Below are 22,808 nucleotides of genomic sequence, written 5' to 3'. Positions count from 1 at the left end.
CACACGGGTGGGGTGGGGGAGGAGTGTTGAGAACAATCGCAGACGCCCCTCGGCCTGCGCTGCCCCAGCCTCTGCCCGGGAACCCCACACCTGGCCGCTCTTTGCGCGGCGCCGGCCGCCGCAGCGCCAGGACGGTCGGCGGCGGCGGCGGCGGGCGGCGGGCGGCGGGCGGCGGGCGGCGTCTCCCGGCTCCGCACCGGGCACACATCATCCCTCCGTCGCCCCTGGCCTCCCGCTCCCGCTCGCCGCCGGGCCGCCCGCCTCGGGCTGGACAGCCCCCGGGGCCCCAGCCAGCACACACTCACATCACCACTGTTGCCATCACCGCCTCCGCCGATGCCCTTCGAGGCCGCCGCCGCCGCCGCCTCCAGCTCTCGGCCCCTCTGTTGCAGCCGCCGCAGCCGCCGCCCCCTGCCTGCTCCCCCGCCGCCGCTCGCACTGCCCCACGCCGGAGCAGCCGGGCAGGGGCATCTCCTGCGGCGCCCACCGCCGCCGCCCCTCCTGCGGCTGCTGCGGGGGCCGCCGCCTCTCTTCGGGCACCGGCCCGCGGCCCGCCGGAGAGAGGGGGGCGGGGAGGGGGCGGGGAGGGGGGCGGTGGGAGGCGGGCAGTGGGCCCCGCCTCCTCCAGCACAGCCCGCTGAAGGGAAGACCCGGTCTCAGCTCTCCCCTGGGGCCCGCCCTGACGGAAGCCCAGCGCGTGGGATCGGAGCGTGAGCGCGAGGTGACCGGACAGGTGTGAAGGTGGGGATAAGGACCCGGGTGGCGAGAGTGTTCTGACTTCTCCAGGTTCCGCCGGGACGTAGGACTCTGGAGGCCCACCGGCACCCACAAGGAGACTACACTTCCCGGAGTGCTCAGCGGCGGCGGGAGTCCTTCGCGCATGCGTTTCGCGTAGCCCGCCGGGCCGGGGTGGGAGGGGCTGCAGCGCGGCGCTCTGGGAGTGGTGGACTGGGGGCGGGCGGACCGCGGAGGGAGGGGTGGGAAGGTCCGTGTCCCAGAAGTGACGTGTGCTGTGTGCGCCGTGACGCTCCGGCGTGGACTCTTCCCCGCGGGAATAAGGTCGATTGAATTGTTGGTGTCCAGCCTGAGTGACTGAGTTCCAGGCAATGCTGTTGGGACGCTGCACAAGTCGTCCAGCTGAAGGAGAAGTCCCGTTGAACTGACTCTCCTCACGGTAACGTGTCCTCCCCAACCCTGCTTCCACCTCCAGACCCCTGAGGTATCATTCTAGCCTTCTCCGACACTGGCGGTGCTCAGTCCGGCAGAGCAGGCCTCTGGGCTGTGTGTGGGATATTCCTTAGAGACGGACATCTTCCTTCTCCCTTTCCACCTCCCAGGCACCCAACCCATTTTGTGTAGTGTAACAAGTTATCCATTTTGTGTAGTGTAACAAGTTATGTTGGATTTTTTGAGTTCAAAGCATCGAATCCTTAATGGTTTGTTTTGTTTTTGTTTTCCCTGGTTGAATTTCAGTTGTTTTCTGGATATGTTTGAAGATGTAAAAATTCTCCCTATGGAAGAGGATATTAAAATCCTTAGGATGCTAATTTAGTGGTCTTTAAGTCAGAGTACTAAGGATTTTGTATAGTTCGGCGTGTTAACTTTTAGGGAGCTGAAGGTCTGTATGGGTGGGGCATTTAGATTTTCATGCCATTGAACAGTGGTCTCCCTTTGTTAATTCAACAGATATTTATTGAGCGCTGCTCTAGGTACTGGGGATACCATCAATGAACAAAACAAACACAAATCGCTCGTTTTTGGAGTTTGCATTTTGGAGAGAGATAGGCAATGAGTCAAAAGCCTGGTATATCAGAAGGTGAAGAGTGTCGGTGGGGGTAGGGAGCTGCAGTTTTACAGTAGGTGGTCAGGGAAGGCCTGGCTGAGAAGGTAATTTTTGAGTAAAGACCTGAAGGAAGTGAGAGAGCTAGTCCTGTGGCTATCTGAGGGAAAGGAAAGTGCAAAGGCTCTGAGGGAGCCTGCATGGTGTGTCCGAAGAGCAGCCTAGGAGGCCAGTAAGTTAGAGCAGAGTGAGATAGAGAATTGTAGAAGATAAAGTCAGACAGATTGTGTAGGACCTTGTAGGCAATTTTGAAAATTTGGGTTTTCATTGTGAGGGAGGTGGGAAGCTACTGGAGAGGTTTGTCAGGGAAACACCATCATCTGAATGATCTTCAAAAAAAAAAAAAATTGTGGTAAAATGTATATAACAAAGTTTGCTAGTTTAACTATTTTTTAAGTGTACGATTCAGTGACATTAATTACACTCACTGTTACAACCGTCACCATTATTTCTAAAACTTCTGCATCACCCCAAGCAAACTCTGTAACTGGTTAATTAAGCAATAACTCCCCATTGCCCCCTCTGCCCAGCCCCTGGTATACTCTCTATGAATTTGCTTATTCTAGGTAGTATATACAAGTGGAATCATATAATATTGGTCCTTTTGCATTGGACTTATTTCACTCAGCATAATGCTCTCAAGGTTCATCCGTGTCGTACCATGTATTAGCACTTAATTTCTTTTTATAGCTGAATACTGTTTCGTTGTGTGTATATACTATATTTTGTTTATCCGTTCATCTGCTGACAGACAGTTGGGTTTTTTCCCCCTTTTGGTTATTGTGAATAATGGTGCACTGAACATTGGCTTACAAGGATCTGCTTGAGTCCCTTTTTCCAATTCTTTTTGGGTCTGTACCTAGGAGTGGACTTGCTGGATCATATGATAATTCTATGTTTAGCTTTTTGAGGAACTGCAGAACTGTTTTTCACAGTGGTGGAACCATTTTACGTTCAACCAGCAATGTTTTAAGTGTTCCAGTTTCTCCAAATCCTCTCAAAAACTTGTTGTTTTCTGTTCCTTTTTCTTTTGTCTTTTCTTTTTTTTCTTTTTTCTGTTCCTTTTCTTTTCTTTGTTTTCCTTTCTTCTCTTATCTTTCCGCTTTCCTTTTTCTTTCTATTATAGCCATCTTAGGTGGTGATGTGATGTGGTATCTTATTGTGGTTTTGATTTGCATTTCCTTAATGACTAAAGATGTTGAACATCTTTTCACATGCTTATTGGCCATCGGTATATCTTCTTTGCAGAAATGTCTATTTAAGTCCTTTGTTGTTAAATTGAGTTGTTTGTCTTTTTTTTTTTTTTTTAAATTATTTATTTATTTATTTTTGGCTGAGTTGAGTCTTTGTTGCTGCGCGTGGGCTTTTCTCTAGTTGCAGCGAGCGGGGGCTACTCTTCGTTGCGGTGCGCGGGCTTCTCATTGCAGTGGCTTCTCCCGTTGCGGAGCACGGGCTCTCGGCGCGCGGGCTTCAGTAGCTGTGGCTCGCGGGCTCTAGAGCACAGGCTCAGTAGTTATGGCGCACAGGCTTAGTTGCTCCGTGGCATGTGGGATCTTCCCGGAGCAGGGCTCGAACCCGTGTGCCCTGCATTGGCAGGCGGATTCTTAACCACTGTGCCACCAGGGAAGCCCTGTTTGTCTTTTTGTTGTTGAGTTTTAGGAGATTTTTGTGTATTCTTACTAAACCCTTATCAGATATACTATTTGCAAATATTTTCTCCCGTTCTGTGGGTTGTCGTTTTACATTTGGATAATGTTCTTTGATTCACAAAAGTTTTAAATTTTGATAAGGTCCAATTTATGGATTTTTTTTCTTTTGTTGCTTGTTCTTTTGGTGTTCTATTTAAGAATTTGTTCCCAAATCCAAAGTCATGAAGATTTACCCTTATGTCTTCTTCTAAGAGGTTTACAGTTTTAGCTGTTATATTTGAATCAATATATTTTGAATTAATTTTTGCATATGGTCCAACTTTACTCTTTTCCATGTGGTAATCCAGTTGGCCCAACATCGTCTGTTGAAAAACTCCTTCTTTCCCCACAGAATAGACTTGGCACTCTGTCAAAAATCAGTAGTTTGTCCAGAAATATAAGGATTAATTTCTGGAAGCTCAGTTCTGTTCCATCGATCTGTATGTTTATCCTTATGCCATACCACTGTTTTGATTACTGTAGCTTTGTAGTACGTTTTGAAACTGGGAAGTCTGAGTCTCCAACTTTGTTCTTTTTGAAGACTGTTTTGGCTATCCAGGGCCCCTTACAATTCCATGTGATTTTTTTTTTTTTTTTTTTTTGCAGCACCAGGTGGCTTGCGGGATCTTAGATCCCTGACCAGGGATTGAACCCAGGCCACGGTAGTGAAAGTGCCAAGTCCTAACCACTGGACCACCAGGGAACTCCCAATTCCATATGAATCTGAGGATTGGCTTTTCCATTTCTGAAAAAAAGGCTTTTGGAATTTTGGTAGAGATTGTGTTGAATCTGTAGGTAGCTTTGGGTAGTATGACATCTTAACAATATTAAGTATTTCTATTCATGAACATAGGTGTTGTTCCATTTGTTGCAATGAAACTTGTCTTCTTTTTTAAAAATTAATTAATTAATTTATTTTTGACTGCGTTGGGTCCTCATTGCTGCGCACAGGCTTTCTCTAATTGCAGCGAGTCGGGGCTACTCTTTGTTGCGGTGCGTGGGCTTCTCATTGTGGTGGCTTCTCTTGTTGTGGAGTACAGGCTCTTGTTACGGAGACAAGTCACGAACTTGTCTTTTTTATGAATGAAATGTCTTCTTTAATTGGCAGCAATGTTTTGTAGGTTTTGGTGTACAAGTTTTTCACCTCCTAGATATTTTATTTTATTCTTTTAGATGCTATTGTAAATGGGATTGCTTTCTTAATTTCCTTTCAGATTGTTCATTGCTGTTGTCTAGAAACACAGCTTATTTTTGTGTGTTGATCATGTACCCTGCAACTTTGCTGGATTTGCTTATTAAATCTAGTAGGTTTCTTGGAATTGGTGGGACTTCCCTGGTGGCGCAGTGGTTAAGAATCCGCCTGCCAAGGCAGGGGACATGGGTTCAAGCCCTGGTCTGGGAAGATCCCACATGCCACGTAGCAACTAAGCCCGTGTGCCACAACTACTGAGCCTGTGCTCTGGAGCTTGCACGCCACAACTACTGAGCCCGTGTGCCACAACTACTGAAGCCCACGCGCCTAGAGCCTGTGATCCGCAGTAAGAGAAGCCACTGCAATGAGAAGCCCGCGCACCACAACGAAGGGTAGCCCCCACTCGCTACAACTAGAGAAAGCCCGCACACAGCAACGAATACCCAACACAGCCAAAAAAAAAAAAAATCTAGTAAGTTTCTTGTGGATTCTTTGGGTTTTTTTTTAATATACAGGATCATGTCATCTGTGAGTAGAGGTAGTCTTACTTCTTCCTTTCCAATTTGAATGACTTTTATTTCTTGTTTATATCTAATTTCTCTGGCTAGAACTTTCAGTACTGTGTTGAATAGCATTGGTGGAAGTGAGTATCTTTGTCTTGCTCTTGATCTTAGGGGGAAAGCTTTCAGTCTTTCACCACTGAGTATGATGTTAACTGTGGGTTTCTCATAAACCCCTTTATTGTGTTGAGGAAATTCTCTTCTATCCCTAGTTTTCTGAGTTTTTATATCATGAGAGAGTATTTGATTTTGTCAGATGCCTGTGTCAGTTGAAATGATCATGTAGTGTTTTTCCTTCATTCTATTAAAGTGACATATTACATTGATTTTCTTATATTGAGCCACCTTTGCATTCCTGGGATAAATCTCACTTGGTTATGGTATATAATCCTTTAAATTGAAATTTCTTTTAACAGAATCACTCTGACTACTGTTTTGAGACTAGACTATGGAGGCAAGCAGATAAGAGGTAATGTGGCTTGAACCAAGGTTTTAGCTGTGGAGGTGGTGATAGGAGGTAGGATTTCAGCTTTATTTTGAAGGTAAAACTAACAATATTTGCTGATAGATTGGATGTGAGGTGTGAAAGGAAGAGAGGAGTCAAGGATGATTCTAAGGTTTCTGGCATGAGCAATCAGAAGGGTGGAGGTGTACCTACTGAGAATTGTATTTTATGGAAGGAGCAGTTCGGGGAAATTTTATACCTATTGAGTACAATATGTGCATTAGACATTCAAGTATCTAGTAAATAATTGCGTATACAAGTTTGAAGTTCAGAGGAGTGCTCTAGGCTGTTTATATAAATTTGGAAGTCACCAGTGTGCTGTAGGTAATTTTAAAGTCATCAGGCTGGATGTGATCTCCAAGGGAGTGAATGTAGATGGAGAAGAGAACAACCAGGTCTGTGACCTGAATCTTCTGTGATGTTTGGAGATTGGGGAGGTAAGGAGGGATGGGCAAAGGGTACTGAGAAGGAATGCTGACTGATGTACATGGAGAATCAAAAGTTGTCACAGAAGCCTAATAAGGTGTTTCAAGAAGGTGAGTGTGACTAATTGGGTCGTATGCCGCTGGTGTGTTGAGCCAGATGAGGACTGACTGTAAGATTTGGCAGCATGAAGGTCATTGGTAACCTTGATATGAGTGAGCCCTTTTGGTGGGGTGGAGTGTCTTTTAAACACTGGGAAGAGACAATGGAAGGAGTGGAAATGGAGACAATGGAAGGAGTGGAAATGGAGATGCTAGTATAGATGACTCTTTTGAGTAGTTTTTCTATACAGGGGAGAAGAAGAATGGAGCAGTTAGCGAAGTCAAATTTGTTTGATTTTTTTAATGATGGGAGAAATTGCATATGCTTATATAGTGATGGGACTTTGGGACTTTTGTGGTAGACTAGTAGAGAGGGAGAAATTGATGATGCAGAAGAGAGGTGAAAAATGCCCTTGACTAGATGAGAGGATATGGAATCTAGTGCACACAAGGAGGGGCTGGATTTAGGAACACAGATAAGTCATGGGGGATATCTATCTATCTACCTACCTACCTACCTCCATAATAGCATGGGCCAATTCCCAATTTTTTTTTTTAATAAATTTATTTATTTATTTATTTATTTATGGCTGTGTTGGGTCTTCGTTGCTGTGCGAGGGCTTTCTCTAGTTGCGGCAAGTGGGGGCCACTCTTCATCGCGGTGCACGGGCCTCTCACTATCGTGGCCTCTCTTGTTGCGGAGCACAGGCTCCAGACGTGCAGGCTCAGTAATTGTGGCTCATGTGCCTAGTTGCTCCGCGGCATGTGGGATCCTCCCAGACCAGGGCTCGAACCTGTGTCCCCTGCATTGGCAGGCAGATTCTCAACCACTGTGCCACCAGGGAAGCCCTTTGCTGTTCTTGAGTTTAGATATAAATTACATTTTTTAACTGATTCTTGCTCACATATAGAAAAGTATCTTAATTTGTATATGCTTATCTTGAATCTGGTCATCTCAGGAGTATTTGAACCTTTTAGTCCAACTGATAAAATTTGATAAAATCAAATCACCTCAAAGTGATACTGGGGGAAATGTATTTTGGAGGCTTTAGCTCTTTGATAAGAGTTAAGCTTACCTCATGTGAAAGCTGGTTAGTCATAGCAGTCAGCCTCTTTTAGTTTTTTATTTTTTTTATTTATCATTATCACCATTTTTATTGTTATCATCAACACCATCATTATTCTGCAGTACTGCCCTTGGGGATCATAGAGGTTTATCAACCTGTGTCCTCCCTCACAGCAGAGCAGTCAGCCTCTTTTAAAGGTGATTTTATTTCTTTTTTGATAAATGCCTTATATATGGGAGGATTAAGAAAGAGGATGGTTTTTGAATAATTTCTTCATTGGAAAATAAGCAATTAGAATAGTTTCACATTCTCCCCAAAATAATTGGAACCAGTGACCTTCCCTCCCTTCCCTTCTTTAAGGCTTTGCTTCTTTCTGAGTCCAGTGTTCTTGTCCCTGCATTTTATGATCTTCCACCTTTAGTCTGATAGGCTAGCTCTTCAGGGCAGGGCAGAGATTCACCCTCTCTCTAGGTCTCTTTGAGGCCGAGAAGGTAGAGATATGGGATCTTCCTAGTGTATGGCAGGAATAACAGGAGCCGTTGGAAAAAATATCAGAGGTTTGTTGCTTCTCCTGGAAATTTTGATGTGTAGCATGAGACATCACCTATTGGCACCTGATCCTTTTTTTTTTTTTTTTTTTGAAAATGATAATGCACAGGCCCATGGTATTTCTTTACAGAACAATTAGAACTATATGGCAAAGTCAAAAGGAATACCCATCAATCATTATTTGGCTAGAACACCAGGTTAGTAAAAGTGACTAGGACAGAAGAGCAATGTTTGAACATATGTCACCGTATTTCACAATGGACCCTATCTGTGTGATAGATCATCAGTGTCAGGGAAGTCTGCTGTTTAATAATGAATGTTTCCATGCCTGGCAGTAGGAACCTGATCTGCTTTTGCTGTTCATTCATGAAATGAAGGCACTGGAGTGGTAAGATAATTGGACTGGAAGATAACTTTTGCCTCTGGGAGGTGTACAATCACAAGATTGCTGATTTTTCCTTTTACTCATTTCACGTAAACTTGCCCTGTCTGAATAGGCTAATTTGAAGTTCTTATGAAATATTTGCGTTGGGTAAACTTATGGTTGCTTTCAGAATTGTATATTAATTTTCCAGTTTCTTTTTCACTCTGTCTCTATTTTTATCTTTCGCTCTTCCTCCCACACTTAAATTGGTCTTATTGTAAAATACTGCATTTTTCTTTCTACCTGACAATGCTGAATTTCAGCTCAGTACAGAGCTTTGCATCCTAAAGTTAAATATCACTCCCATTTATTTATGTTATTGTTTTGCCAAAAACCTTACTTTTGGTTTCAAGGTTCGTAGGATTCGCTGGCAAAATAAACACTCTGCACTAAGTTAAGCAAAAATTTAAAGAGTTTATTGAATTAACACGAGAATACAGTATATTAATTAAGAAAAGAATAGTATAACTAATTAAGAAAGAATAGTAAAGACAGAGGTTTATACATCACCGAATTGGGGAAGCACCTACATCCATATCCAAGCAGCGCTGGGAAGTCTCTGGAACAGCAATCTGGAGTCCCAGTTGCGAAAAGGCCCCAGGCAGTGCGTGCACCCCACGGGTGAGACTTCAGTTTGCTACACGAAAGAGTCCCACTATAAGCACCAGGCCGAAGGCTGATAATAATCAGCCTGCGTGCAAATTTGCAGCCCTGGTATTATCATAAATGTCTTGGTCTTAACTCGAAAGTTTTGGAATGTTCTCTAATCCCCGGGGGCTGGCCAGGCCCTCAAGGTTCAAGAAGCCCCGAGACTTACTCCCTGTCTTATTTAATGATTTACAAGGTGTGCTGGCGTCACCCCTCCTGGCCTGTATGTAGCTCAGCAGTTTGGCATGTAGCCAGTTTTTAGGGTCGTTGCCTGGTCGGAGAGAGGCCTAGTGCCGCCTCTGAAGCCTGAACAAGACTACTTTACTAGCTTCCCCAACAGTTACAATTTTCTGTTACATTGCTATTTAATGTTATTTTATTCTTATTTTGAGTTAAAAAGATTTGAAACTCTGTGAAGTTATGAAACTTTTGGTATTGTATCCTTTGTGTGGCTAGTTTTTTTATTGTTATAATTTATTTTTTGTAAGATAAGGGGTTAAAGAAAGAAAAGGATTGGCCACATACTTTTATTTTCAATTATATTTGTGTATTAGAATGCAAGCACAGAAAACTTGATTCAAACAGGCTTAACAAATAAGGAAATTTGTTATTAAAATGGAACTTGAAGGCTGAGGTAGGGCTGACTTGAAGACTGGTTTAGTCCATCTACCGTAGCTCCATTTCTCATCTTTGCTGTCTTCTGTGTGTTGGCTTCGTCCTCAAGCTGGCTTCCATCATGGTGGCAAACTGGCTGTAGAAGGCCCAGGCTTCCCATTTTCAAATATAGGGCATCTCTTTTGGTACTTTCTTACAAGAGCAAGACGCGTTATTCTCAGAAACCCCCTAAACACCTTCTCTTGTATCTCATTGGCCTGAATTAGATCATAGGTTTTATTCTTAACCCAAATTCAAGGGAATGCCTTGAGTTTAGGCCTGAGTTTCTGAATCATCATTGTGGCAAGGGGAATGGGATTACATTCAGATCAGTTGGATTTTCCATGGGAGCTGGTAGTAGGGGCAGCTTTCTTGAAGCACATTGGCTTTGTGAGTAACTGGTCATTACCTCAATTAAATTTGTGGTACTGTACAAAGGGTACAGGGTGGAATGGATGCTGGATAGGCAACCGTCAATGTCCTCGTGATAATGAGTCCTATAAACTTTCATCTCAGGCCATATGAAGTAAGAGTAAAAAATAAAAAGGAAAAATAGGCAGCCTAAGCAAGTTTTAAATTGACTTACCTGAAAACTTTCTCTGCAGTTTCTCAGTTTATAGTGGTTGATTTTAGCTGACTGGCTATTGCCACTTACAGAACAGAGGAAATTCATTAAAAATAATGAATTAGTCAGTTGGATAGTGAAATTCAGTTATAAAGCACTTCACTGTGCCATGGATTCAGTTCAGGTCAAGTCATGTTCCTGGTTTATGGGCAGTGCGGCTTCTCACAATGACACAGCATAGAGAGAGGCTTTTATTCTTTTCCCCTGTTGCTAGCATTTTAATGGCATTTTATTGTATTTATTTGTTTCTATTTGTATTTTATTTCAGTTGACTATTAATACAAATTTTAATTTATACTTTGTTATTATAAATTATATATTACATAATACTTGACAGTTATGAAAATTTGGTAGATGCCTATAAAGAAATAGGTCTCTCAAAAAAAAAAAAATCCCACTACTTTTAAAATTGCCGTGATTTACTGTGGCTGGACCAAATGCTAATGGTGGTTTTATTTAGCTTTTCTTGTTTGCTTGCTTGGGTTATTTGGAGCGAAATTAAGATTAGCCGAAATCGAGCAATAGATTAATTAAAGCCTCTTTAATTAGGGAATTTAATGAGGGCTTTGTCGTGGATTCTTTGGTCCTAATTTTTTTACTCTGCCCCCTCCTATTCCTATTAGTGCACTGAAAAGGAGAAAGGAATTCTCAAAAAGAATACAGGAGAATACCTTATAAATTATATCTTCTACAATAAATTATAGATTGTACATGCATGTGTATATATGCATGTGTATACGAGTCTATGTAGTATATGTATATATATATAAAGTAGTTGCTAGTATATTGGTTAAGTATAGATAAACTCATAGGGCAAGGTTACATTTTCAGAAACTATGTAATATAATAAAAGAACTCAAACCCAGAATTTTTAAAGTTTGTTGCATTGTTGATAACATTTGAAAGGCTTTTTGACTGGAAACTGCCTCTTTTAGTAAAAATAACATAATTGTATAGGCGAAACCCAAAGTGTCTAACCAAATTTAGGACATTGATAACCAAAGTGAATTGCTGAATCATTTAAGCTGCTTTAGTCTTATAAGCTTTTTGTTAGGTTATTTGAAAACACTTACTAATCCAATCTTATAACTTATCAGTCTTTAAAATTTATTCTTTTTCTATATTCTCATCTACACACATGAAAAGTTAGTTGAGTGTATGTATATTACTGTTGTGACTTGGATTGTAGTTGGAAACCTCCTAAATATAATTTGTGTAATATAGTTACAGAGAAATAAAATAGATGCATTTTGAAATTTAGTACTCCTTGGATCAGATCTGATGCATAAGAATGAAGTCTTTTTGGATAAATGAATCCATTTTCTTTTCTCTATTTGGATTTATCATTTAAAGGAACATTCTGCCTATGAAGCACTTCAGTGTTTAATTAACTTTTGATAAATTTATATACTTAGTCTAATTTGTATGGATTTGATATCTCTTTCTGTACCCATAGGTTCTTGATCCTTCTCAGTATACTAAAGAGAATGAGGTATAATAGCAGTAACAGATCTATCACTACTCCTATCAGTATGCCAACTCATGTATAGCTGCAGTTTAAGAGATGTCACATCAGGTTTATCACTGTTTATCTTCACATCAACCCTGCGGTCAGTAGGGCAGGTAATATATAATAATAATGTAATATAGTAAGGCAAGTAATATGGCAATTTAATCCCATTTTACAGATGAAGAAATAAAAATTTAGAAAAGTAGTGCCTTGTGCAAGACCACATGGATACTAAGTGGCCAAGTGTCACAGCATATTTTTCTAAAAAATTAAAGACCAATTCTCATACAAATATACAATGAGCACATCACATTTGTTTAATTCATTAATGAGGGCACCAACAGGAGATAAAATTGGTTCAAAGTGGAGCAAAGATTATATAGGTATAGGGTTCTCCAGAAAAATAGAACCAATAGGATATATATATAGATATAGAGAAAGATATTTACTGTGAGGGACTGCCTCATGCGATTGTGGAGGCTTAGAATTTCCACAATCTGCTATCAGCGAGCTGGAGGCCCAGGAAAGCCAGTGGTGTCATTCTAGACCAAATTTGGGGGCCTGAGAACCAGAGGAGCCAATGGTGTGAGACCTGCTTAGAGTCCAGAGGCCTGAGAACCAGGAGTGCTGATGTGCAAGGGCAGGAGAAAATGGACATCTCCGCCTAAGCAAAGACCAAATTTCCCGTTCCTCTGCCTTTTTGTTCTATTGAGGTTCACAACAGATTGGATGATGCCCACCATTGGTGAGGGCAGTCTTCTTTACTCTGTCTACCTATTCAAATGCTAATCTCTGGAAATACCCTCCCAGACACACCCAGAAATAACTGTTTTACCAGCTCTGGGCTGGTAACCCTTAGGGCAGTCAAGTTAATACGTTAAATTTACCATCACATAAAGACATTGGAGAGAGAACTTTGAAACAATTGCTAGCTTAGGTACAGAGCTGTCCTACAGGGCAGTAAAAACCATAGGCTTTGAGATTATCTTTTCTGCTGGAGAGAATTCAGTTGCATTTTTACTAGATAAAATTTTACAAGTTAACGTGTAACTTCATAGAGTCTGAGTTTTTAATCAATAGTAAATAATGAGTTAAATAAATGTATATTCCGTATGAAATAATCATTGGGTGGGCTTGTGCTCCTGTATGACACTGAAAGGACATATTGCCTTCTTTTTGTCTTACTTATAACTTTTGGATAATTTTTCTTGATACAACGCAACATTGGAGCCTGGGTTTTCTGACTCCAAGTCTAGATTTCTTTCCACTGTACTTCCCTGCTGCTTCTTAGTATAATTTTTAATGCTAGAGCACTCTGCTGACCTTTGCAAAATCAGCTAGCCTTTGTTATTAGTTTTCCTTTGTGTGTAGTGATGGTGATACAGCTTTGTTCCTTAGAGAAACTTTGTGAAACTCAATGGATATTTGTAAAATTTGCATCAATGCCCAAAGTGAGAAATTGAAATTTTAGCTTGTTTACTGTGACTTCTCTTTTGTGACATTTTGTTAGAAAATTTTAGAATAATTCTAAAATTCTTGCATTTTTGATTAAATAATCAAGTTTGTAAAATAGTGTATTTCATCAGGTTAGCCTTCATATATTTTGAACAAAACAGAATTGAACCATTTTAGGTAGTAACTGAAAATTTGTCCACATTAAACAATATAATTGTCTCTCAGAGTGAGGCATTGAAATACTGATAATTTTTTCCTGGACTTGAAATGGTTTTCTGTATGTGCCATTTAACTTAACAGTGTAGTGTTTTTTTGTTTTTTGGGGGATGCATTTCAAAAAGGTTGGGATTCTTTATTAGCCCTCAAGCAATTAGGCAACTCAGTTACTGTGGTAACAGTAGGCATTAATTTCCTTACCTTACAGGTTTTAGGAACAAAGAAATCTCTGAGCTAATCCACTGAAACCCAACTTTCTCTTGAGACTGGTGTGAAGTCTGTCCGTTCTCTAGAAGGTGACACCATTCTAAGGGAAAAATGTGCTTTTGAGATGAATTTCTACTCTGCCAGAGAGAAGTGTATACTATGGTTTAAAAGCTATGTGGTGAAAAAGTTATCCCTTCTTAGCTAATTTGGAACTGCAATTGGTCTTAAATTTTCTAAATCTGTTACTAATTTAAATCTTAAATCTTATTGGTGTGATTTCTGTTGACATGAACTAGAAGTGGCTTGAGTGGATAGCTTATCCTACTATCTAATTGCTGTCAAATAAAATCACCTAAGATGACTTCTTTCAAAACATAATTTGTAATTTTGGCAGATAATCTCTTAACATTTATTTGGCTAATATTACTAACCCTATAGTAAGCTCACTCATTTAGCTATAATGAGGTTCATTTTGCAACTAATTTATCAAAAAGCTTTTCTTTTCCAAGAAGTTGCATTCTTATTAGGTATTTTATGAATGTATTGTGGTGATTTAAAAAAATAGCTATAGTGGGTTGTTAATCACAGCAGCATTGGATATTTTCTAGTCTTAGAGCATTTTGTCTGTGTTCTATAGCAGCAGTTGGCAAACTGGCTAGTAGGTCACATCTTACTTGCTGCTTGTACTGAATATGAGCCTAATGGTTTTTACGTTTTTAAGTGGCTGAAAAAAAAATAAAAAGAACAGTATTTCATAAAATTTGTGTAAATCCAGGTTTCACTGTGTATAAATAAAGTTTTATTAGAACATAACCATGCCTATTTCTTAAGTATTGTTTATAGCTTTTGTGCTGTAGTGGCAAACTTGAATAGTTGGTGACAGCAACAGTCTGCCTGTAATATTTACTATCTGATCCTTTAGAGGAAAAGTTTGCTGACTCTTGTCCTATAGTATAAAAAATTTAACCTTGATTGTTCATTAAACAAACAAAAAAAATCTTTCCCACTTTTATTGGCATACGTTTCCCCCGATTGCAAAAAGGTAACACGTGTTCTTATAGAAAATTTGGAACATATAGAAAAGCATAAAGAAGAGGATTAAACGCTATCTGCATTTGTGGGATAACCACTTATATTTTGGTATACATTGCCAAAGACCTTTAAAAATGTGTTTGTGGGGACTTCCCTGGTGGTCCAGTGGTTGAGACTTCACCTTCCAATGCAGTGTTGTGCGGGTTCGATCCCTGGTCGGGGAGCTAAGATCCCACATGCCTCGTGGCCAAAAAACCAAAACATAAAAAGAAGCAATATTGTAACAAATTCAATAAAGATTTAAAAAATAGTCCACATCAAAAAAATCTTAAAAATGTGTTTGTGTGTGTGTATATATATATATATATATATATATATATATATATATATATATAAAATATGTTAATATATACATATAGACAAATACACATCTTTATTTTCTGAAATTAGAGCCTAACTTGCTTTTTTCACTTGATAAATTATAAGAACATCTTTTTAATGACTGCATAGTGCTCTGTTTTATGGCTGTACCATTATTTATTATTTAACCATTTTTCCATTGTTGGATGTATAGTCTGATTTCAACTTTTATTATTATAAATATTATATATTGCACTATATAATATATATTTTAAATATTGTGTATAACAAGGATGACTATCCTTGTATATAAATCTTTCTGGGGAATGCCGGTTATTTTTGTAAGATTAATTCTTAAAAATGTAACTATAGGTAAAATGGTGTGAAAACTAGAGAAGTATTTTGAAGGGATATCTTGGTATTGTGTGAAGAAACTCCCTTGGCCTGCCTTCGTGAAGATGGCTTATCTTCCATTTACCCTAGGTTCTGTTTAGACATACTAATTTTCACACTAGACCATCAAACTAGTCCTTTTAATAACTTGGCTGTTAAAGCATTTGATTGATGCTGATAGTTGATGGACTGGAAGAACTGGGCCAGTGCCCCACTCTGGGTTCATAGTTTTTCCTCACAATTCTACAGATGGGAAGGTAAATGATTTGCTGTGTGAGTGTTCCTAGCATCATTGTGGAGGCCATAGTGTGGAGTAATGCTCCAGGCCAGTATGAGTTGACATAGTAGACTCAGAAGCGGGGAGAAAAAGGAGATGTGCTCCAGTCTTAGGAGAATTCACTTCCTACTCCACTAATTAAGTAGATGCCCCAGACTACCACCCTGTCTCCTGTGGGCCTCTTGAAGGAAAATCCATTTGTTGGCATATTCCTACTCTTTCTCAACCACTCATTCAGTAGTGCACCTACAAAAATGTACCCAAGTATTTCACTCAAAGGATGATTTATGAAGGGGTATTGACTCCTAAAATTTCTAGGGATACTCACATCAGCTGCTAGTATTGATCTGTCTACAGCAGAGGTTAGAATTAAGAGGCTTGCAGGAAACTGGGTCTTGGAAGTTGATATCAGGTGGAAGATTGCATAGTAACATCCAGTTCTTTTGAAAAATTGGAAGGTCTGGCAACACTGGGTCCATACTGACTGTTGGCAAGAGTTAACTGGAGGGAAGTTAGTGCCTTCCAATTTGTGCTGCAGCATAGTGACATGGGTTATAGGTAATGCAAGATTTTGATGGTTGCATATTTTTTATAATTTTCAGACATAAAAGCACTTTATAAGGCAAACATTCAAAGATTTATACTAGGTGAAATTATATTTGAACACTTTTTTTTTTAAAATACATTTATTTATTTTTGGCTGCATTGGGTCTTCGTTGCTGCACTCGAGCTTTCTCTAGTTGCGGCGAGCGGGGGCTACTCTTTGTTGTGGTGTGCGGGCTTCTCATTGCCGTGGCTTCCCTTGTTGCAGAGCACGGGCTCTAGGCGTGCGGGCTCAGTAGTTGTGGCTCGCAGGCTCTAGAGCACAGGCTCAGTAGTTGTGGCGCACAGGCTTAGTTGCTCTGCGGCATGTGGGATCTTCCTGGACCAGGGATCAAACCCGTGTCCCCTGCATTGGCAGGCGGATTCTTAAACACTGTGCCACCAGGGAAGTCCTGAACATTCTTTATGTAGATCCTTTTGTTAGCTACTTGAGTTCAATAACACGTACGGTTATGCATAGTAAACATGGTCAAAAAGAGTTGTGTTGTGGCTGTATCATGTAGTACTTCCTTCTGACTTTCCTGTTAAATAATTTCCTGTCTATTAATCACTTTAATTGGCTATGTGTATGTTATTTAATCATTGGGAAAGTTATGGGCGTTCTTTAAATTTTATTTGTCTTAATTTTCATAATTTTACTACTAGCATAGAAAAGAGCAGGATTATTAGCTAATTATTAGTGTATGATATTTAGTGTTCTCTAATAGATTACAATTAATTTTATTAATTTTCTTATTATTTAATTTTTAATTATTTATTCGGGCTTTTGATGTGACAATATTGCAAACCCTGATTTTGATAGAATTTCATAATGTTTGTTTTTAGAATTTAAAGAACTAGTGTTTATGTCTAAAAATGATTAATTGAATACATGCAACTCATTTGATTCAATAAGGGAATATAAAGCTTTGTAACTTCAGAAACTCATTTAAAAATATATTTGATTATCCTGAAGTATATTTTGTGTACTTTAAAATTTTTGATTATTAAATTAAATGAAAATAAGTTATTTCAGTACCCTTAGTTTTTGTTTAGTCTCCTTAATTAAAAAAAATTTTTTTTGGATAGGATTTCTTTAGAAATATTCATAATGCAGACAGGCTAAACAATTGACAGAAAACTTTTCCCAAGGAATTAAAGACCTGTAGTATTTTAAGTACTTTATATTCTAATAGATTTAATTTCTATAGATACCTGCTTTCCCACTATGCCGTCTAAGATAGTGATTAAAGCTGGAAAGTCATCCGATTCATGAGTTGAACATAATAGTTAAGTATTTAATCAATAATTAGGCAGTAAAGGATTATTTCAGAATTGGATTTTGTCTTCCCATAATTCTTCACTTTTCAGCCTAAATCAATTGAGGTAGGGATGTCAAACAAAACACTCTGGTACCTTTTCATAAAACATCTATTTTACTAAACAAAAGATCTGAACTTTTGAAAGCATCTTTGAGCAAAAAATAAGAACGAATTTAAGAGACTGATAAAGGAAATAGTCAGATTGAGCTCAAGAAGCTGGTTACAGGATTGCACAATGAATAAAGCTCAGATTACCTCACTAGTTTGCTAAATCTGTTTTTTTCCCCCCCGCCTATGTGGAACACTATGTTTGGACCAGTGGGGCAAAGGAAGTGGAAGAGTTGCCATTTTTCAATTATTCTATTAGAAGGTATGTTGAAGATTTGTCAAGGACACAAAGACAACATTAATCCAGAAGATTAATGAAAAAAGTGTTCATCGCAGTTACGAATTCATAAATATTGGCAATGGTCCTCAGTTAGAAGGCTGTATAGAATCCTTGAAAAATGCCTGGAAGGACATTATTTGCTTGGTAAAGAAGTTCCAAAACCAACCGGGAATGAAAAATGAAGTGAAAAATGAATATTTTGAAACATATGAGATATTATGGAAACAGTGGAAATTTGGGACTGGTAATAACAGGAAGGTATAAAGGCTTTATGTTAAGTTTCAAGGTAAAAAACCTGATATTCCAAGTAATATGTTCACTTACTCACAGAGAAGCTCTTGTATATTAAAATTTGCCTGTAGTTCTGAATTCTACATTAAATGATGTCATAAAAATGGTGAATCTAATGAAATCCAAGCTGCTACAGTACCTTCTTTTCAGCTTTAGGTGAAGAAATCTGATTAGCTATTTCATTACTGAAGTGTGTTGACAGTCCAAAGGAAGATTTATAAGCTAAAGGGAAAATTTCAAATTATTCTATGTGAATGACTCTTACTTTGCAGATTTGTTGAAGTATAATAATTGGCTTCAAAAAATGGTATCCTTAACTGACATTTTGAGCACTTGAATTAACTTAATCAAAAGTGCAGTGATCGTGTGGAAAATATTAATATATTCACATGTACTGACAAAATTTATGGATACAGAGTAAAAATTCAGCTTTGTCAGAGTGAAGTTAAAATAATTTTAGAAGTGATTGTTTAATTGGTGTTATTTGAATTCTAAAGAAGGATTAATAATATTATTAGAGCAAAGCCAGTGTGTACCTGAGACAGAGCTTTTTAGCATTATATTGAAATACTTGGTATAAAAACATTCATTTTTGAAGCTTATTTACATCATCAGAAGAAATTAACGTATTTCTCAGTAGAAGAAAAGGAGAAGCATTAGATTTAAAGACTTTCAGCATCCTTGAAGTGCAATTTAAAGGATCGAATTGTTGGAATGCTGGTTAACAGTGAAAAAGGAGTCTTCAGTATATTGGAGCAAAGCCTCCTCTTTTGCCATTTGCTACCACTTGTGCTAACAATGCTTCTTTGTGATGGTTGCTCTACAGAATATTAAGAATATGTTGTTAAAAGGTCTTAATCAGGAATTGTGTGTAACCATTTTAAGCATAAAGCATAACATACAAAAGTTATTTCATCTAGGACTTCCCTGGTGGTGCAGTGGTTAAGAATCCGCCTGCTAATGCAGGGGACATGGGTTCGAGCCCTGGTGCGGGAAGATCCCACATGCTGCGGAGCAACTAAGCCCACGTGCCACAACTACTGAGGCTGAGCTCTAGAGCCGCAAGCCACAACTACTGAAGCCTGCGCACCTAGAGTCCGTGCTCCGCAACAAGAGAAGCCGCTGCAATGAGAAGCCCGCACACCGCAACGAAGAGTAGCCCCCGCTCACTGCAACTAGAGAAAGCCCGCGCGCAGCAACGCAGACCCAACGCAGCCAAAAATAAATTAATTAATTAATTAAAAAAAAAAGTTATTCCATCTAAATGATTTCAAGTTTGTTTTTAAAAAGTTTGAAAATTTTAATTTTATAAAGATGAAAGTTTCCCAAAATTTCATATTCGCACTCCCAGATCCCCTTCCCAGCATGCTGTAAAAATAGTTTCATTTTCTGAATGTGCCATGAACTTGAAGATGTTGTCAACTTCCGTATAAAACTTCATTTTTAAATGAAGCAGGCAATTGAGAGTCATCATGTATTTGAGTAAAATCAACAGATATCAAGCTTACTAAGCTGAATAGTTGACCCTTGATTAAAAAAGAATTTCTACACAAAAAAGAACTTAAAAGTCCCTGTAAGTGTTATCAGTGGAATCAATAGGAAATATATTAATCAAAGAACTGAAAATGGTGGAAAAGGAAAATTGGAGGATAAGAAAGGAACTAAAACATTATTTCCTAAATAAAATACTCAATAGAATTACTGTGGTAGAACAAATATGGCTGAAAATTAAATCGGTATTTGTTGAATGCACTGAACAACTCATTGGTCTTAGGAAGCCTACTTGATCTTTCCTGTCTTACAGGACTTCCAGAGGAGTTGTACTGATGGGCTCAGTGTGTTGGTGGGCTAGACCTTGAGATTACAACTGGGGAGATCTGTGAATAGAGATACTGCCTCCTAGTGCTTCAGTGGAAGACTTACAGTCTTTGTCCTCAGTTTGCAGCTTCCTGAGGGACCCTAAGAGCTGAGACTGCTGGTGGTAAATAGAGTTATACGGGTAAAGTAAAATAACAATCCACCCAAGGAATCCAGCATAGGGGAAAGAAGACCAACAGAACATCCAAAATAGGAAGCTCCCATTGACACAGATCTTTGAAACAGTTAGACTATAATTTTTACGAAAGAAAGAAATTATAAGCACATTTAGGGAGACGCAACTAGAGTACAAAGAAACTTTCTGAAACTAACAATCTAGATCTCAACATTATAAAAATTCAGGAGGCAAATTGAAAAACGACTATGAAATGAAGTTGAGAATGTTGAGAATGAAATTAGCATCTTGGAAATCAAGTGGAAGAAGTCTCTTTGAAATACAGAACAAAATTAAAGAGGATGTCATCAGGTAGGAATAAGTAGACACCAGTAGAAGAAATTCGGGCAAGAAATTCACTGGAATGTGAATAAATGCTGTAGAAGGAAAAAAGGAATAGATTATGGCAATTAATAACTAAACTAGTAACAGGGGTATATTAGTTTGCTACAGCTGCCATAATTAAGTACCACAAACTAGAAGAGTCAACAGAAATTTATTGTTCTACAGTTGTGGAGGCTAGAAGTCCGAAATCACTTAGTTGGCAGAGTTGTTTTTTTTCCGAGGGCTGCGAGGGAAGGGCCTGTTTCTGGCCTGCCTTCGTGGCTTGTAGATGACTCTTTTCCATGTGTTTCTTCACATCATCCTCCAGCTACGCATGTCTTGTCTCTGTGTCCAAATTTCTCCTTTTTATAAAGACACCACTCATTTTGGATTAGGGACAACCCTAATGACCTCATTGAAATTTTGTTACCTCTGTAATGACTGTATCTCCAAACAAAGTCACACTGAGTTACTTGGAGATTAGGACTCCAACCTATCTTGTATTGGGGAGAGATACAATTCAACCTATAACAAGGGGAAAATTTTCTCATCTTAAGTAAAGACTTGGAAAGGAGTCTTTTCCAAGGACTCACTGATTCCAAGGAGAGTAAAGAGTGTACACTTAGGCTCTTAAAAATATGAAAATCCTTAAACATCTTTAATGCTCCCAGATGGGAAAAATATTAGTCACAATTGAAGAAAGCATCAGAAAAACAATGGACTTCTTACTTGTGACATTAAAAGGCAAAAGACTGTAAGAGAACATCTACAAACTGCTGAGAGACTGTTGTGTTCAGCTAACACATCATTCTCTTACCTATTTGAAAAATAAATTTTCACATATGCAGGGGATCAGTGCTTATCACCTACATATTCTACTTGAGGAAAATAATTGAAAAAAACCTCTGAACAAACAGTTGAATCAGAACAGAGATTCAAGGTTGACAAGATTAAGGGAAGAGGAAACTATAGTAAGCAATATATACATTTACATATATATTTAAATTTATATAAACATATTAAAATGGATGATGAAATTGGTAACATTAATGTTTAGAAAATAGTAAGGATTCTTGAAACATAAGAGCAATACTAGAAAACAGGCTGTAGCCAAAACCGTACCAGCAAAAAAACAGTAGTTAGAAGGATGGGGAACTCAAAACATTCTAAGAGTTTGCCTTGCTGGGTAGAGGGACAGTGCAAACGTCAGGTCTTGGTGGGGAAGGGATATAGTTTTACTATTTTGCTGAGATAGTAGAGTAATAGGATGGAAAAAAAGTGAAATTTTAACACTGGCAATGGTAAAAAAGAGTTTGAATGGTAATTTCACACAGTTGGAAAAAATGGACAAAGAATAAGAGGAAACTGAAGAAAGGAAGGTAAATATTAATCAAAGTAAGATGAAAGGGAAAGCTCAAGTTCTTACACTAACTGTGAATGAGATGAATCTCCTTATTGAAAGAGATGTGTTCAAATTGGGCTGTTCAAAACCAAAACCAGAAAAATAAACCACAACAAAAATCCCAGGTGTATGTTGTTTAAAGCCAGCCTTTAAAAAAGTGATAAAAGTTGAAAAGTAGCAGGTAGTGGTGGATAGATACGTGAGATTATTCCAGGAAAGTCCAAACCAGAACAAATCAAAATATATTATTTATTTCAAAGAGGAGCTTATTATCCTTTAATGGCTCAAAGTGAAGCATTATGAAATGATAAGATTTGATTTTAGTAAAAGACGTGTCAACGTTGTTCATACTCAACAACGTAACAGCTAAATACATAATTTAAAAATTCTATTATTCAATGACTTGGATCCCTCCCAGGAATAACCTTTATCTGATCAATGATTAAAATCCTCATGTAGGGACTTCCCTGGTGGTCCAGTGGTTAAGACTTCGCCTTCCAATGCAGGGGGTGCAGGTTTGATCCCTGGTTGGGGAGCTAAGATCCCACATGCCTAGGGGCCGGATGAACCAAAACATAAAACAGAAGCAATATTGTAACAAATTCAGTAAGACTTTAAAATGGTCCACATCAAAAAAAAAAAAATCTTAAAAAAAAGAAAAAGCTTTAAAAAAAAATCCTCATGTATGCTGAAGAATTTCCCTACTGCTACAACTTTACTTTTCTGTGTGCTTTTTATCTG

General features: G+C 38.9%; 2 protein-coding genes across 11 annotated transcripts in view; one reads left to right on the top strand and one right to left on the bottom strand.

The window, feature by feature from the left end:
- Positions 1-442, bottom strand: part of PURG (purine rich element binding protein G) — a 34,453-nt gene extending 34,011 nt beyond the window's left edge. For all 4 annotated transcript variants that reach the window (XM_082375035.1, XM_082375036.1, XM_082375034.1 and 1 more), the window contains exon 1: positions 306-442. The gene's annotated coding sequence lies outside the window, so the exon portion shown is untranslated. The remainder of the gene's footprint in view (positions 1-305) is intronic.
- WRN (WRN RecQ like helicase) overlaps positions 437-22,808 on the top strand; it is a 125,918-nt gene continuing 103,546 nt past the window's right edge. For 3 of the 7 annotated variants that reach the window (XM_082374927.1, XM_082374925.1, XM_082374926.1), the window contains exon 1: positions 980-1,174. The gene's annotated coding sequence lies outside the window, so the exon portion shown is untranslated. Of the gene's footprint in view, positions 734-978; positions 1,175-22,808 lie in introns of those variants that run through there. The other 4 variants (XM_082374929.1, XM_082374928.1, XM_082374930.1 and 1 more) reach the window with 3 other exon arrangements.

Source organism: Balaenoptera borealis (assembly GCF_965194805.1).
Source record: "Balaenoptera borealis genome assembly, chromosome: 21".
Taxonomy (NCBI): domain Eukaryota; kingdom Metazoa; phylum Chordata; class Mammalia; order Artiodactyla; family Balaenopteridae; genus Balaenoptera; species Balaenoptera borealis.
The sequence above is the reverse complement of the archived record's forward strand: the minus strand, read 5'-3'. Positions and strand labels throughout refer to the sequence as shown.